The 17,741-nt window shown below is 49.8% G+C and overlaps 1 long non-coding RNA gene across 1 annotated transcript; it reads right to left on the bottom strand.

The window, feature by feature from the left end:
* Window positions 1-4,498: 4,498 nt before the first annotated feature.
* On the bottom strand, window positions 4,499-16,935 carry LOC146045773 (uncharacterized). The gene is made up of 3 exons (XR_014465596.1): window positions 16,756-16,935; window positions 14,628-14,707; window positions 4,499-5,086 (listed from the first exon to the last, which is right to left on the bottom strand). It is a non-coding gene; the product is annotated as an uncharacterized LOC146045773 (long non-coding RNA).
* Between the last annotated feature and the right edge of the window lie 806 nt (window positions 16,936-17,741).

The raw sequence follows: 17,741 nt of genomic DNA, 5'->3' as shown, positions 1-17,741 counted from the left end.
CCCTGTGTGTGTAACGGAGGGGATTGGCTGACCACATCCCACTATACAGCTACTACAATGTTCTGTGTATCTCTACCCATGCAGCCCGCTCACACCTGGGTATCATCACTGCTCTGTGTGTGTAACGGAGGGGATTGGCTGACCACATCCCACTGTACAGCTACTACAACCTACTGTGTATCTCTCACCCATGCAGCCCGCTCACACCTGGGTATCATCACTGCCCTGTTTGTGTAACGGAGGGGATTGGCTGACCACATCCCACTGTACAGCTACTACAACGTTCTGTGTATCTCTTACCCATGCAGCCCGCTCACACCTGGGTATCATCACTGCCCTGTGTGTGTAACGGAGGGGATTGGCTGACCACATCCCACTGTACAGCTACTACAACGTACTGTGTATCTCTCACCCATGCAGCCCGCTCACACCTGGGTATCATCACTGCCCTGTGTGTGTAACGGAGGGGATTGGCTGGCCACATCCCACCGTACAGCTACTACAACACTCTGTGTATCTCTTACCCATGCAGCCCGCTCACACCTGGGTATCATCACTGCCCTGTGGGTGTAACGGAGGGGATTGGCTGTCAACATCCCACTGTACAGCTACTACAATGTTCTGTGTATCTCTTACCCATGCAGCCCGCTCACACCTGGGTATCATCACTGCCCTGTGTGTGTAACGGAGGGGATTGGCTGACCACATCCCACTGTACATCTACTACGACGTTCTGTGTATCTCTTACCCATGCAGCCCGCTCACACCTGGGTATCATCACTGCCCTGTGGGTGTAACGGAGGGGATTGGCTGACCACATCCCACTGTACATCTACTACGACGTTCTGTGTATCTCTTACCCATGCAGCCCGCTCGCACCTGGGTATCATCACTGCCCTGTGTGTGTAACGGAGGGGATTGGCTGACCACATCCCACTGTACATCTACTACGACGTTCTGTGTATCTCTTACCCATGCAGCCCGCTCACACCTGGGTATCATCACTGCCCTGTGGGTGTAACGGAGGGGATTGGCTGACCACATCCCACTGTACATCTACTACGACATTCTGTGTATCTCTTACCCATGCAGCCCGCTCACACCTGGGTATCATCACTGCCCTGTGGGTGTAACGGAGGGGATTGGCTGACCACATCCCACTGTACAGCTACTACAACGTACTGTGTATCTCTTACCCATGCAGCCCGCTCACACCTGGGTATCATCACTGCCCTGTGTGTGTAACGGAGGGGGCTGGCTGACCACATCCCACTGTACAGCTACTACAACGTTCTGTGTATCTCTTACCCATGCAGCCCGCTCACACATGGGTATCATCACTGCCCTGTGTGTGTAACGGAGGGGATTGGCTGACCACATCCCAAAGTACAGCTACTACAACGTTTTGTGTATCTCTTACCCATGCAGCCCGCTCACACCTGGGTATCATCACTGCCTTTGGGTGTAACGGAGGGGATTGGCTGACCACATCCCACTGTACAGCTACTACAACGTACTGTGTATCTCTTACCCATGCAGCCCGCTCACACCTGGGTATCATCACTGCCCTGTGGGTGTAACGGAGGGGATTGGCTGACCACATCCCACCGTACAGCTACTACAACGTTCTGTGTATCTCTTACCCATGCAGCCCGCTCACACCTGGGTATCATCACTGCTCTGTGTGTGTAACGGAGGGGGCTGGCTGACCACATCCCACTGTACAGCTACTACAACGTACTGTGTATCTCTCACCCATGCAGCCCGCTCACACCTGGGTATCATCACTGCTCTGTGTGTGTAACGGAGGGGATTGGCTGACCACATCCCACCGTACAGCTACTACAACACTCTGTGTATCTCTTACCCATGCAGCCCGCTCACACCTGGGTATCATCACTGCTCTGTGTGTGTAACGGAGGGGACTGGCTGACCACATCCCACTGTACAGCTACCACAACGTACTGTGTATCTCTCACCCATGCAGCCCGCTCACACCTGGGTATCATCACTGCTCTGTGGGTGTAACGGAGGGGATTGGCTGACCACATCCCACTGTACAGCTACTACAACGTTCTGTGTATCTCTTACCCATGCAGCCCGCTCACACCTGGGTATCATCATTGCCCTGTGGGTGTAACGGAGGGGATTGGCTGACCACATCCCACCGTACAGCTACTACAACGTTCTGTGTATCTCTTACCCATGCAGCCCGCTCACACCTGGGTATCATCACTGCCCTGTGGGTGTAACGGAGGGGATTGGCTGACCACATCCCACCGTACAGCTACTACAACGTACTGTGTATTTCTTACCCATGCAGCCCGCTCACACCTGGGTATCATCACTGCCCTGTGGGTGTAACGGAGGGGATTGGCTGACCACATCGCACTGTACAGCTACTACAACGTACTGTGTATCTCTCACCCATGCAGCCCGCTCACACCTGGGTATCATCACTGCTCTGTGGGTGTAACGGAGGGGATTGGCTGACCACATCCCAAAGTACAGCTACTACAACGTTCTGTGTATCTCTTACCCATGCAGCCCGCTCACACCTAGGTATCATCACTGCCCTGTGGGTGTGACGGAGGGGATTGGCTGACCACATCCCACCGTACAGCTACTACATCTTCTGTGTATCTCTTACCCATGCAGCCCGCTCACACCTGGGTATCATCACTGCCCTGTGTGTGTAACGGAGGGGATTGGCTGACCACATCCCACCGTACAGCTACTACAACGTTCTGTGTATCTCTTACCCATGCAGCCCGCTCACACTAGGTATTTACTATCACATTTGTCCAGTCCCCCTCCGTATGACGTACGTTCAGGTTTACGGCACACAATCGCAGTCCTATCCTGGCTCCTGAGATAGCGGACTCTGCATGACTCTAATACGGTAAGTAACAGGGTTCTGATCTGGTTTGTTGCGGATAATGATTTCTATCAGACCATTCATACAGTAGCTAGATGGTGCTAGCCTGTCCATCAGGTGCCATTCCACCATTCACCAGGTAAAGGGGGCAACATTGGCTCTATAGTTCTGTATGAGCCTAGTATAAGAGGCTTGAAAAGAGTTTCCGCCTCTGCCCCTTGGAAAGGGATGTAGTGATAATTGTGACATTTGTGTTGTTGACATCACAATGCCGACAGTTCTGATATCGACATTGAACAAGTGGGCACGTGAAATGCTGGCACTGTGGCCAAAATGGCAGGAGAGGGTAAGATGGGAAGGTTAGTGTTAGGCAGTGGTGGAGGCTGGGGGATTGAGGAGTTTAGGCATTCATCATAGTCAGGGGGGGTAGGGGGTTGCAGCACAGTTCAAAATTTAAATTGAGGCGGCACAGCATCTGCCACAAACTGTCATTCCAAACTGACTCCCTAAAGGCGCATAGGATTCCCGGAAAGCATCCTGATATCACCGCAAGACTGGAAGACACAGTTGGAGCCAATGGACATGCCAAACCAGCAGGAATGGCCCAAGGCAACAATTTGGCGTCCTCCGAGTATTTTGGCACGTGCATGAAAAGATTATAAGGTCGTGGAAAAGCCCAGTTGTAGTGCCCCTTGCACATAATGCCCACAGTTTTTCCCCTTACACATTTTGGAGTACACTTTACACTATGCCCACAGTTGTGATGCCCCTTACATTATGCACACAGATGTAGTGCCCCTTATATTATGCCACAGATGTAGTGTCCCTTACATTATGCCCACAGATGTAGTGTTCTCAATAATAATAGTAATGAGGCGGTGACGCGGGTGCAGGGGGTAGGCAGCTGACATCACCGGATGTCAGCTGCCCGCCCATATCTGTTACAGCGTGCACACATATGTAAGAGACTTGAGAGTCCCTTTTATATACATGCACCTTCCACATCTTTCGATGGTCGGTGACCATCGAAAGATGTGGGTGTTCCCCGCAGCATACGAATGGATGTTTATGCAAACATCCATTCACAGCCTGTGCGAGCGAACCCGTGCTGTGAGGAGGGGAAGAATAGCCCCCAATATCTCCCCATAGGCTCAATTTCACACAAATAACCATCTAGCCATAGTCCCCAAATGTGGGTGGGTATATAAACAGCTAAATGATCCAGTGGGTTCATTACATGGACGATGTCCCCATGTTTCCAGTCTTTGGGGTTATGCCTGTGAACAGACCATTTTTTTGAATTCAGCTGTTACCATATTACAGCGTTTGCTAGGTCTGTTTTCTGGTCTGAGTGCTGGCATCTACGACACCCGGTGCTCATTTACTGCTGTTCTCCCAGCGTGCCAGTATGTGCCATGTGTGCTGGTCTCCCCTATGTGCACAACACCTACTCTGTACCAGCTGGAGGGGCAGCATAGACTGTAGATGACTGTGGAAACCTTATCTTAACATTGACTTAATGACTGAACAATTTGAACCTGTAAATGATGGATTCTGAGTTGGGCTGAGTGGCCACTAATGATGTTTAATCTTTATAGCTTTTTGTGTAAATAAGTCCTGATGGGTTTCAGACCTGCTGAGGTCTTGCGCGGTTGGGGTGGCGCTTATCAGACGACAAAAGACTATTCATTTATTTATTTAACCGATTGGAAAAACCTTGCTGGCCTCAGCAACCTCTAATGTAATCATTCTCTGGGGAGGCATCGTACCTCGGTGTACAGTTCCCTGGGGAGGCATCGTACCTCGGTGTACAGTTCCCTGGGGAGGCATCGTACCTCGGTGTACAGTTTCCTGGGGAGGCATCGTACCTCGATGTACAGTTCCCTGGGGAAGCATCGTACCTCGGTGTACAGTTCCCTGGGGAGGCATCATACCTCGGTGTACAGTTCCCTGGGGAGGCATCGTACCTCGGTGTACAGTTCCCTGGGGAGGCATCGTACCTCGGTGTACAGTTCCCTGGGGAGGCATCGTACCTCGGTGTACAGTTCCCTGGGGAGGCATCGTACCTCGGTGTACAGTTCCCTGGGGAAGCATCGTACCTCGGTGTACAGTTTCCTTGGGAGGCATCGTACCTTGGTGTACAGTTCCCTGGGGAGGCATCGTACCTTGGTGTACAGTTCCCTGGCTGCTGTAAGGTTGGCCGACCTCCTGGGGGGAACAAAATGTAAGGTGTGTATTAGCTCTCAAGCAAAGCAGATATTCTTATTGGAGCGGCGGTGCTGCAGCCAGTGACAGACTGGGCCTACGAGTCGGCCCTGGCATTTGTGCAACCATGCAACCTTTGTTGTGCGCATCCGCGCGCACACATCCACCGCGCATGCGTGCTCTGCCTCTCCCGGCTTGTAGGAGAGAGGGGAATAGCAGCGTGTGATGCCCTATCTGCAGCCCATAGAAGCCGACTAGGGCTGCACGGCGAGGCAGGGAGCGGCTTCCTACAGGAAGCCAGCTATCTGCCTATCACACCCTGGACTGGCAGTCCTGGAATGCCTGTCACCCACATGACTGCCTGTCATGCGGGTGACTGGCAGGTAGGGCTTCCAATAGGAAGTCAATGCCAGTCACAGTGAAGCCAGTGGCTTCATAATGCCCATAAGTGAAAACCAACACTGGTTATGGGGGTTAGGTTTAGGCACTAGCAGGTAGGGTTAGGGTTAGGCTGCAAGAAAGGAGGTTTGGGGGGGGGGGGGGGGGAGTATACTTTACCTGACCCATTGGGACTCCCTCCTTTGGGATGCCAGTGTCCGTAGGTTTCCCTATTATGTGTATATATATATATATATATATATATATATATATATATATACTCCCAGATGCTATCCGAATGGCTGACAATGTCTAGGTCAACACAATATGGTCTACAGTCATAAAGTCGACACAATTAAAAAAGGTCAACAGATTTCTTTTGGTATTTTCTTTTCATACAGTACATACCCATTTTGCCACCAACTGCACCTTTCGCGTGCAATGAACAAGCCCTCCACCCCAGGTGCCACCTTATGTAGGGACACAATTACATTACTGTACAATGCTGTGCATACAATAAGTGATGTATATATCACATAATATCTGCAAGGAATAAAGCATCCCGCCCAGACGCTGGTACTCGACGGTCATCTAACATTTCAGTTTTCATTTCTTCAGTGACAAACATGACCGGTTCACTTTACAAAACACAGACCAGACATAAAAAGAATTTGAGAATGGCAGTGTATGCTGGAACTTGTAGTTCTACCACAGTTGAAGCTTCACCAATTACTGCAAATCCAATTATTTCCACCTGAAATATAAATCTCACAGCTCTCCAGATGAAATGACCTTTGTGCCTCTCGCCTGATTCTCTGTTACACCACCCGGTGTCTATAGTGAAGCCTTAGGTCCTCTGGAAATTTCTGACATCTCGCCAAGGCGAGCGCAATCCTGTTATATTACGGAGAGAGAGAAATACCTGGCCAGGTTTTATTTTACACTCCGGGCTGTGTTCTGTTATAGTGTTTCATTTTCTGGTGCACGTTATAATTGGTATCATACAAGGCACCGAAGGTCTGCGATCATGTGTAATCAGGCCTTGGCGTGTGTACAGCCATGTCGCCCGGGAGACGTAGCGACGATGCTTTGTATTGTGTACCTTATCAGCAGACCCATCTGAATGAGCCACTACAGCGGCAGAAAACAAGGAGTGCCCAACGGAGGGAAATTGGATTTGTCTAAGACCTATTTTAACGCAGAAAGAATAGTTCATTGTTTACTTCATAAGTACATGTGGCTTCTTGCCCATGTAAATACTTACCTACACAAATACCTGAGATTGGTATTTATATGATATTATATAAACACACTCGAGATAATGATTCATTGTTTAGTAAAGAACATCGGTGCTTTCTGGAGGCAAAGCCATCTGGTTTCCCATAGCGAAGGCGAAGCGGGCTCTAAATCTTTATTTGTCAATATGAGATTGTGCGCCGCATTAACCCGGTGCTAAGGGGATAGGTCTACATGATCTAGGTGGCTAGTGAATAGGTCGATTAACAAAAAGTCGTCACGAGCAAAAGATCCACATGAAAAAAGGACCATTCGTGAAAAGGTTGACGTGTTTTTTCAGTTTTTCTTACTTTAACATCGACATGAACCTGGCCCGAAGCATGGTGAGCGAAGCGCTACACTAATTGCGGGAGCGTGTCGACAGTTGTCAACATTGATACAATTTATAATAAAAACTCATGTCAACATTTTCATGTGTCGCAACATTTTCACCTTTTTTGTGTCGACCCTTTGTCAATATCGACAATTTGAATGTTGACCTTTTTGTCAGTGTCGACATTTTGGAGACGACCTAGACACTACAGACCAGTGGTTTCCAAACTTTTCAGAATCAAATCACGGTGCCCTTGAGCAGGCCTGTCCAATATATAAAGTACAATATCGTATAACGTCGCTGTTTACTTACATAAGGTGCCCATACATGCATCGATTTTGTGTGCTGTGCGTTTTGAACTTTAAAGGCCCCCATACACTAGCCGATTTTGGTCAGATTTCGGCCAGATCAGTCGGATCTGGCCGAAATCAGACCAAAATCGGCTAGTTTTGATGTCCCCTCAGATCCGATGCGCGGTCCCGTGCGCATCGGATCTGCGTCGGGTGGTCGGACCTGCTGCACGTCCGACCACCCGACTTGGGACCTAGTGGGGCGGCGCGGCGGTGGAGGGAGCAGGGGGGGCTGGGGATGCTGCGGGGGACACAGGCGGCATAGAGCCGGGCAGGGGGAGCCGGGAGCTGTCGGTACTGAATAAAAAAAAAAAGCCCATACAATGAATGGGCGGCCTGTGTTTGGCTGAGCGCTCTCTCAGCCAGTCAGCAATTGGCTGAGAGAGCGCTCAGCCAATCACAGGCTGCCCATTCATTGTATAGGCTTTTTTTTCTAGCACTGACAGGTCCCGGCTCCCTCTGCCCGGCTCTATGCCGCCTGTGTCCCCCGCAGCGTCCCCAGCCCCCCCTGCTCCCACTAGCAGCCCTGCTCTGTAGCCCCCCCCCTGCTCCCCGGGTTTTTATCATGTGATAAATCGAGACGATTTATCACATGTAAAAAATGGCACATCAAGTGCCAATCTAATCAAGCTCCCCCGGGGAGCAGCTGGGGAAGCTCAGGGGGAAGTCGGGGGTGACTTGTCCTAAGGACAAGTCGCCCTTGTGTATGGGGGCCTTAAGCTTGAAGTGGATGCGATGTACTGTACTTTGGGGGTGCGATGCGATGCAATGCGATTTCAGCCTCTTTTTTTAAAAGTTAATAGTTCTAAATGTACATTGCATCACATCATGTACTACTAAAGTGATGCAATGTAGCACAAAGTACTGCCTGCAGATACTTTTTGTGCTATACAATATTGTACCCTCGGGGACGCGCATCGCAGCCCCACAGGTACACGGTGCGATTATCGCACATGCAATGCGTTTTGAACTTTAAAAGTTCAAACCGCATGCGATAATCGCAGTGTGTATGGGCCCCTTTAGAATACATTGCACAGTGCGTAGGACAGACTAAACAAAGTCTTTTATTTTTCTTTCAGTTTGTCTTGTACAATTTTTTTTTACGTATATTTTATTAGAATAGCCAAAGGCAATTACAACAAAAAGGCCAGTACATTATAGTAATGTTAATAAAACAGCAAAACATATAGGCAAGTAACTGGCCACCAAATGGCTATTCGTTTTCACATGTTTTACTAAATATAATCAAGAGAAAATTAAAAAAAAGCATATTATATCTTTATCAGAGACATATGTAGTATTCACATAAAGAAGCGTTTAGAAAATAATGAAAAAATAAATAAAATAAAAAAAGGGAGAGAGGAAGGGGCAGACCCGGGCTAAATGGGTCTGGTGTGAGACCAGCTCACTCCAGGCCAGGTATTTGCCTTTGGTACAGATTGTACCAAGACTGAGTCCCAAATTGAATGACATTTTTGACACTGTCATATAGGAGGGCCGTAATGTACTCCATAGATGCAAGATACCACATCTTGTTAATCAGTGCGTTTGAAGAGGGGGCCTCTGATTGCTTCCAATGGGCCCAATTTTTGATTGTATATGCACCGTCATGGGTTTTAAGTATGTGAAGTGTCCCCCCATTGTTAACGCCACCCCACTATTGACGCCAACCCGAAGCATGGTGAGCGCAGCAATCCAGCGAGGGGCGGCGGTACGCGTCCTCCGACCTTTTCATACCCCCACTATCCACGTCGGTGTGGAGCCGTTCTATAAAGTGTGGCGAGCGCCGGGCTGCCCCATTACCATATGGTAACGCCCAGCGTTCCATGGGCGTTTCTATGAGAACGATGGGCGTTCTCATGGTAATGAGGCAGTGACGCGGGTTTGTGGGCCGGGTAGCTGACATCACCGGATGTCAGCTGCCCGCCCATATCACGCCAGCGTGCACGCAAATGTAAGTAACTCAAAAGTCACTTATATAAGCGTGCACGCTGAACATCATTCGTTGGTCACCGACCATCGAATGATGTGGGCGGACACCCCAGCAAAGCGAATGGATGTTTATCCATTAATGTTCCCTAGTGGGAAATCTTCTACATTTTATTGGGGAAGCACAAACAATACTACTATCACCAACGATTCCCCTGCCTGCCTGGTATGAGCTGTTGGAAAAGGGTTACTCACACATTTCCATGGGGGACTATTGAATAATTTACAATGTCTACTTCAGTGGTGGCCAAACCTGTCCTCGAGATCTACTACATACCTCCCAACTGTCACGATTACAGCGGGACAGTCCTGATTTTCGGGTCCTGTCCCGCTGTCCCACCCGCGGCAGGCATTGTCCCGCTGCGGGGGGTGGCAGTTGGGAGACCCCCCAAGCATGCGCACAGCGTCTATTCTCGACATGTCCTCAGTGCAGGAGGCCGGCGGCCATTTTCCTGTAGCCGCGTCCGTGTTCTGGAAGCAGCGGCCAGCGCAGGAGAGCTGGAGGAGGTGCGCGGCCTGCACCGGACTGGGGCTGCAGGGTGCACCGGACTGGGGTCTGGGCAGGAGGGGCATGTACTGCGCTCTCCCCCGCCCCCCCCCCCCCCCCTCCCCCAGCAGCAGCAGATGGAGATGAGACAGCAACAATGGTGAGTTGCTGCTGGCAAATTCTTGCACTGGGGCATATGTGTTTCTGGCACTGTGGGGGCATGTGTGTATTTGGCATTGTGGGGGCATATATGTATCTGGCACTGTGGGGGCATATCTGGCACTGTGGGGGCATATGTGTCTCTGGCACTGTGGGAGAATATCTGGCACTGTGGGGGCATATGTGTATCTGGCACTGTGGGGGCATATCTGGCACTGTGGGGGCATATCTGGCACTGTGGGGGCATATGTGTCTCTGACACTGTGGGGGCATTTCTGGCAATGTGGGGGCATATGTGTATCTGGCACTGTGGGGGCATATCTGGCACTGTGGGGGCATATGTGTGTCTGGCACTGTGGGGGCATATCTGGCACTGTGGGGGCATATGTGTCTCTGGCACTGTGGGGGAATATCTGGCACTGTGGGGGCATATGTGTCTCTGCACTGTGGGGGCATATCTGGCACTGTGGGGGCATATGTGTCTCTGGCACTGTGGGGGCATATGTGTCTCTGGCACTGTGGTGGCATATCTGGCACTGTGGGAGCATATCTGGCACTGTGGGGGCATATGTGTCTCTGGCACTGTGGGGACATTTCTGGCAATGTGGGGGCATATGTGTATCTGGCACTGTGGGGGCATATATGGCACTGTGGGGGCATATGTGTCTCTGGCACTGTGGGGGAATATCTGGCACTGTGGGGGCATATGTGTCTCTGGCACTGTGGGGGCATATGTGTCTCTGGCACTGTGGGGGAATATCTGGCACTGTGGGGGCATATGTGTCTCTGGCACTGTGGGGGCATATCTGGCACTGTGGGGGCATATGTGTCTCTGGCACTGTGGGGGCATATGTGTCTCTGGCACTGTGGGGGCATATCTGGCACTGTGGGGGCATATGTGTCTGGCACTGTGGGGGCATTTCTGGCAATGTGGGGGCATATGTGTATCTGGCACTGTGGGGGCATATCTGGCACTGTGGGGGCATATGTGTCTCTGGCACTGTGGGGGAATATCTGGCACTGTGGGGGCATATGTATCTTTGGCACTGTGGGGGCATATCTGGCACTGTGGGGGCATATGTGTCTCTGGCACTCTGGGGGAATATCTGGCACTGTGGGGGCATATGTGTGTCTGGCACTGTGGGGGCATATCTGGCACTGTGGGGGCATATGTGTCTCTGGCACTGTGGGGGAATATCTGGCACTATGGGGGCATATGTGTCTCTGGCACTGTGGGGGCATATGTGTATTTGGCACTGTGGCGGAATATCTGGCACTGTGGGGGCAAATCTGGCACTGTGGACATCACATTGTGCGGTGCAATGGGCATCATGGTATGGGGCGTAATGGGCATTACGGTGTGGGGATCATTGGGTAATTGCCATCACAGTATAGAGTGTAATGGGCATCAAGGTGTGCGGCATAATGTGTAATTAGCATCACAATGTGCAATCTGCAGGTACACAATACAATCAGGGAATAGGCCACGCCCCCTTATGATAGGCCACACAAGCGTTCCGTATTCCAGAAAGTGTGTGTGGGGGGGGGGGGGGGTGTTTGGTGGTGGTGGTGGTGGTGGGGGGGGGGGGGGGTATGGGCCAGTGCTCTGGACTTGCCCCCTAGGCTAAAAGTTGCCAGCCAGCCCCTGAGTGTGCCCTATGTACGGCACTGCCCCATGTAGTACACGGACACCTCCTGTGCTTCCCCACATCCCAGCTGTATTATGTACTGAGCATTGTACTGCTGCTGTTACCTGTGCTGTTGTAGTGTCTCAGTCACTGTAATGTTCGAATAACGCAGTGCCTGCAATAGGCATGTAGTGGGTTAAACATCCCCATCTACGTCACACTGGTAAACATATGACTAGGGGATCCAATAGACCGGGTGGGTTTGGCCTAGGTTAACTGTAGTATATGGGCAGGAAGGGGAGGAGGATTCCTCTTCTTCCTGCTGAAATTCCCTCCCGCCCTCCCCATTTGGTGGGGTTTTGAGTGGGTGGAAGGTTTTAATCGCGTTAGCTGATTGGCGGGAAAGAACGGCAGGTTTTTAATAAAATTAAGTTTACATTAGTTATTGATCTTGCGTATATGGTTTGTTTCGGTGCTCTCACCTCTCATTGATTTAGGCCTGTTGCTGTAACACCCGTTTCGGGGTCAGTGACCCCCACCCGGCTGGGTGAGTAGTTAATGCAGTGAGGTGAGTTGGATACCGCTATTTTGAGTTAGGCCAGTTACGTGTGTAGTTGGGGTGGAGTTTGAGTTAATAGCCGTTCTTTCTTGGCCACCATTAATCAACCAATTAATTTAATTAATCAAATTAGCTTAACATTTCCGATAAATAAATCAGTTAACATTTTCTGCCAAACCTAAAGGTGGCCATACACACGCAGATTTATCATCAGATCTGGCTGGTTGGAACAAAAACACGGCTATGGATGTGAGCAAATGACAGTTGACCATTTGCTTGGAAATGCTGGAAAACTGACAAACTGTCACTCATCCATAACCATGTTTTTGTTCCAACCAGCCAGATCTGAAGATAAATCTTACTAGTGTATGGGCACCTTAAGTCTCCGAGTCGTTATTTCAGGTTTATATAGTAATTAGTTAAAGTGTTTAAGGTTTTACATGTTAAAGAATGACAAGTAAGATGATGGGATGTTTATATGTCCCCTGTATTGTGTGCCCTATGTACAACAATGCCCCTGGTAGTACACGGACATCTCCTCTGCTTCCCTACATCCCTACTGAGCATTATTCTGCTGTTACCTGTGCTGTTGTAGTGTCTTATTCACTGTAATGTTCTGCATCCCCTGTATTGTACTAATGTGTGCCCTATGTACAGCGCTGCCCCTGGTAGTACACAGACACTTCCTCTGCTTCCCTACATCCCAGCTGTATTGTAAACTGAGCATTGTGCTGCTATAACCTGTGCTGTTGTAGTGTCTCAGTCACTGTAATATTCTGTGTGGCCTGTATTGTGCCCTATATACAGCGCTGTCCCAGATATACGCAGATACCTTCTCTGCTTCCTTACATCTCAGCTGTATTGTGTACTGAGCATTGTGCTGCTGTTACCTGTGCTGTTGTAGTGTCTCAGTTACTGTAATGTTCTATGTCCACTGTATTGTACTAATGTGTGCCCTATGTACGGCGCTGCCCCGTTAGTATACAGACACCTCCTCTGCTTCCTTACATCCCAGCTGTATTGCAGGGTTGCCGACTTTAAGATTCTCCTCTCCGGGAGAAACCTGAAGAGGAGAGTTTCAGCAGCCGCTCAGGGGCAGGGCTTACGAGTGACATCACTAAGCCCCGCCCCCATGCAGTTAAAGCACCGTATTCACGGATCTCCGTTGAGGGGACGGGGCTAAAATGACGCGACTGTGCCGTTTTAGCTCCGCCCCCTCCTCTGAGACCCGAGGATTGCGGCATTTTAATGCCGCGATCCGGGGGACAGCGGGGGTCCCCCCTGAATCCGGGAGGGTTGCCCACCCTTCCGGGGGGCCGGGAGGGGGACCCGATTTTCGGGAGACTCCCGGAAATTCCGGGAGGGTCGGCAACCCTGCTGTATTGTGTACTGAGCGTGCTGTCAACCCTGCTGTATTGTGTACTGAGCGTGGGTGTCCACGACAACCCTGGAGGGAGAATACATTAGTGTGCCGAGCGTAGCGAGGCACCGGGCCCGCAAGGGGGGGCGATCCACGTCCCCCCCCCCCTTGTCGGCATTTTGGCTTTTGGGATTCCGGCACCGGGATTCAGTACTGAATCCCCTGTGCTGTTGTAGTGTCTCAGTCATTGTAATGTTCTGTGTCCCCTGTATTGTACTAATGTGTGCCCTATGTACGGTGCTGCCCCTGTTAGTACACGGACACCTCCTCTGCTTCCCTACATCCCAGCTATGTTGTGTACTTAGCATTGTGCTGCTGTTACCTGTGCTGTTGTAGTGTCTCAGGGGCCCATTTATCAAGTAACATTTGCGGCTAAATCCCCGAAAACACCCGTTTCCGGGGGTTAACCGTAAATATTATGTATCACTGAAATGTATTAAAGGGGGACCGCAGCAGGGATCTCCGATCCCTGCTGTGATCCCCCCTGCAGCGCCGCCGGACGCATCCCCCATAGGTTTCTATGGGGGATGCGAAGCTGCCCGATGTATCAACATCGGGCAGCCCAGCATCGCACCCCTGGGCTCCTTTCAGAGCCCTGTCCCTGCGCCCTCAAATTGATACATCCAGGCGGTATCAGATGATACCGCAATGCGATGCCCGGCGGTGTCATCACGCCGGCATCGCTATACAATGATAAATGCGCCCCTATGTCACTGTAATATTCTGTGTGCCCTGTATTGTACTAATGTGTGCCCTATGTACGGCGCTGCCAACCACTTGTGGTGCATAATAAATAAAATGTAACAATATTATTATATATTCTCCTTGTTTGATAAGATCACAGTTATTGAGGAGAGGTGTATTTAAAATAATAATAATGAAAAAGACTGTGTTCTCCCCAAATGCAGTCAGTGCCACACTGCCACCCGATGGGGTTTGTAGTGCGCTCATATCTGTGACCACACCTCGATATTGAATCCATTGTCTTGAGCATTGACGTCAGTCTGTTTGATCTGTAAATCAATAGCAGCAGTTGGGGGCATATCTGTAACAGAACATGGAATGATTTATGTATTGGTCATACTGTACTTGTAAGGGATTCCTGGCACTGATATAATGAGAGACAGGTAATAGAAGTGTGCTATGGAAGAGCAGACGAGGTAATAGAATTCAGTGTGTGCAGTGACCTCTTTACCGTGTTCTGGGGGGGTTGGGATCATTTGGTCTATTGCATTATGGTAGAAAGTCATTAGGTCGAATCCATTAGGTCGACATGCTAAACGGTCGACATGACTCTAGGTCGACATGGGAAAAGGTCGACATGATTCTAGGTCGAAAGGTCATTAGTTCGACAGGTCATTAGTTCGACATGGTCATTAGTTCGACATTGTCTATGTCGACATTCACAAGGTCGACATGGGGTTTTTCACTGTTTTTTTACCTGAATGTCAACACAGTCGACATGGACACAGTTTAAAGTGCACTGCATCCCCTTGCATCGCTCGCTGCGCTCGCGATGCGTCGGGCATGGTGCCTCGCTACGCTCGGCACACTATTTTATTCTCCCACCACGCCCTAGTGGATGGTAGGGCATGAAATACCGCCTGTCGGCACATGTTGGCTCAAAAAACAGTGAAAAACTCCATGTCGACCTTGTGAATGTCGACATAGACAATGTCGAACTAATGACCTTGTCGAACTAATGACCTGTCGAACTAATGACCTTTCGAACTAGATTCATGTCGACCTTTTAGCATGTCGACCTAATGGATTCGACCTAATGACTGTCGACCATAATGCAGTAGACCAAATGACCGCATCCCATTTTGCACACAATGTGCTAACAATATAGTGCTAACAATACAGTCTGCACCCGCACTCAGCAGCTTATATGTGCAGCACAGCACGTAAGATCATAGGATCCATCTTCCGACCCTTGGGCCTGTGCATCGGATCATAATCCTACCGGAATACCTCACGATGTGCACATAACACTGGAGACATCATTCTAGTGACTGTTATAAACTGCAGATGGCATTCTAGTGAATGATATACACCACTGTGGGCATTCTACTGACTGATATACACTGCAGAGGGCATTCTAGTGGGAATCAGTATGAAATCCCGGCGGTCTGAATCCCGCCCGCCGCAATGCTGACATCCCGCCCCCTTGCGGACTTGCTGCACTTGCCACGCAGCGGGCCCGGTGCTTCGCTATGCTCGACACACTATTTCCCATAGAGGAAGAAAGTGCCGGCATTGCGGTGGTCGGAATTCCGGCGTCGGTATTTCAACCATCGGGATTCCGATGGCCGGGATTTTAACCGCATCCCTTCTAGTGACTGATATACCCTGCAGAGGGCATTCTACTGACTGATATACCCTGCAGAAGGCATTCTACTGACTGATATACCCTGCAGAGGGCATTCTACTGACTGATATACCCTGCAGAGGGCATTCTAGTGACTGATATACCCTGCAGAGGGCATTCTACTGGCTGATATACCATGCAGAGGGCATTTTACTGGCTTATATACGCTGCAGAGGGCATTCTAGTGACTGATATACCCTGCAGAGGGCATTCTAGGGTCTAATATACCATGCAGAGGGCATTCTACTGGCTAATATACCATGCAGAGGGCATTCTACTGGCTAATATACCATGCAGAGGGCATTCTAGCGGCTAATATACCGTGCAGGGGACACACTAATGGCTAATATACCATGCAGAGTGACCATGCACAGGACCGGTTAGTGGTTGATATGTAATGCACACAGCATTCTACTACTCTATCAATAAAATAAACTAACTGGAAAATCCATTTACATTTCTGGATAGAAAACAAATGGAATGTCGCAAGCTGAGTGCAGTAGCGGAGAACGCTGTGCTATTATGTAGTGGGATAGAGCCAGCGACTGTGTGGAGACACTTGTGGTATGCTGGCTCAACCACAGGCATCTAAATAACATTATTTATGTACTAAGTGCAGCAAACATGCGCAGACCTGAAGTCATATATTAACCTATATGTTCACATGGGATCTCCACTCCTTGTTTGGCGTACTCCACCTCAGAATTCCTCCCCTGAGTCACCTTATCTCCTGCTCCGGGCACGTCTCATTGTAAATTTTCATGTTTCCCTTGTCACTTTAGGGGTTTTATACTAAACAGTAAATACATATTATCCTCACTGCAGCCTTCCCCTGTGCGGGCAGGGTGTGGTGCTTTGGGCTCTACCACCTCACCATTTGATTAAACTAAGATATATTTTGTGCTTCCCTTCCCTGTACAGGATGGTACATGTGCCTCTGTGACATCACTAGTCCCCATTGATGTGATTGGCTGCACTGTCTCCATCCACAATATGGCTGCTTCCACAGAGTCTACTCGGAGATTGTTCCCCTGTGCAGAGCACGGTGTCGCTTTACGGTGACACGCATAGTGTTATTCCCTGATTCGGTCCCAACTGCCAGGACCCAGGCCCCCTTCAGCTCTCGGCAACCCTGTCGATTCAGTGTTGCAAATGCCCGCAAGCCGAGTTGTACGCATCTATCCCACTACAAGGTCCCTATCTGTACATTTGCTTTTACAGACCTTGTCAGCTTGCACTTGCCTGTCCTCAATGCAAACGATGTACGGATGGTGTAATGGTTAGCATTACTGTCTCACAGCACTGAGGACATAGGTTTGATTCCCACCATGGCTCTAACTGTGCAGAGTTTGTATATTCTCCCCGTACTTGCGTGGGCTTCCTCCGGGTACTCCGGTTTCCTCCCACAATCCAAAAATATACTGGTAGGCTAATTGGCTCCCAACAAATTAACCCTAGAATGTCTGTGTGTGCATAGACTGTAAGCTCCACTGGGGCAGGGGCTGATGTGAATGTTCAAATATCCTCTGTAAAGCGCTGCGGAATATGTGTGCGCTATATAAGAAACTGTTAATAAATAAATAAATAAAATAATATACAGTATGTGATCAGACAGGTCTCTGTAGGTGCAGCAGATGGTGAAGTCTGCAGCTATATCTACATGATCTCAAATGCCCTCATTAACCTTAACCTACAGAACATGACACCA

This window comes from Crinia signifera, chromosome 11 (assembly GCF_055691185.1).
Source record: "Crinia signifera chromosome 11, ASM5569118v1, whole genome shotgun sequence".
NCBI lineage: Eukaryota > Metazoa > Chordata > Amphibia > Anura > Myobatrachidae > Crinia > Crinia signifera.
The sequence above is the reverse complement of the archived record's forward strand: the minus strand, read 5'-3'. Positions and strand labels throughout refer to the sequence as shown.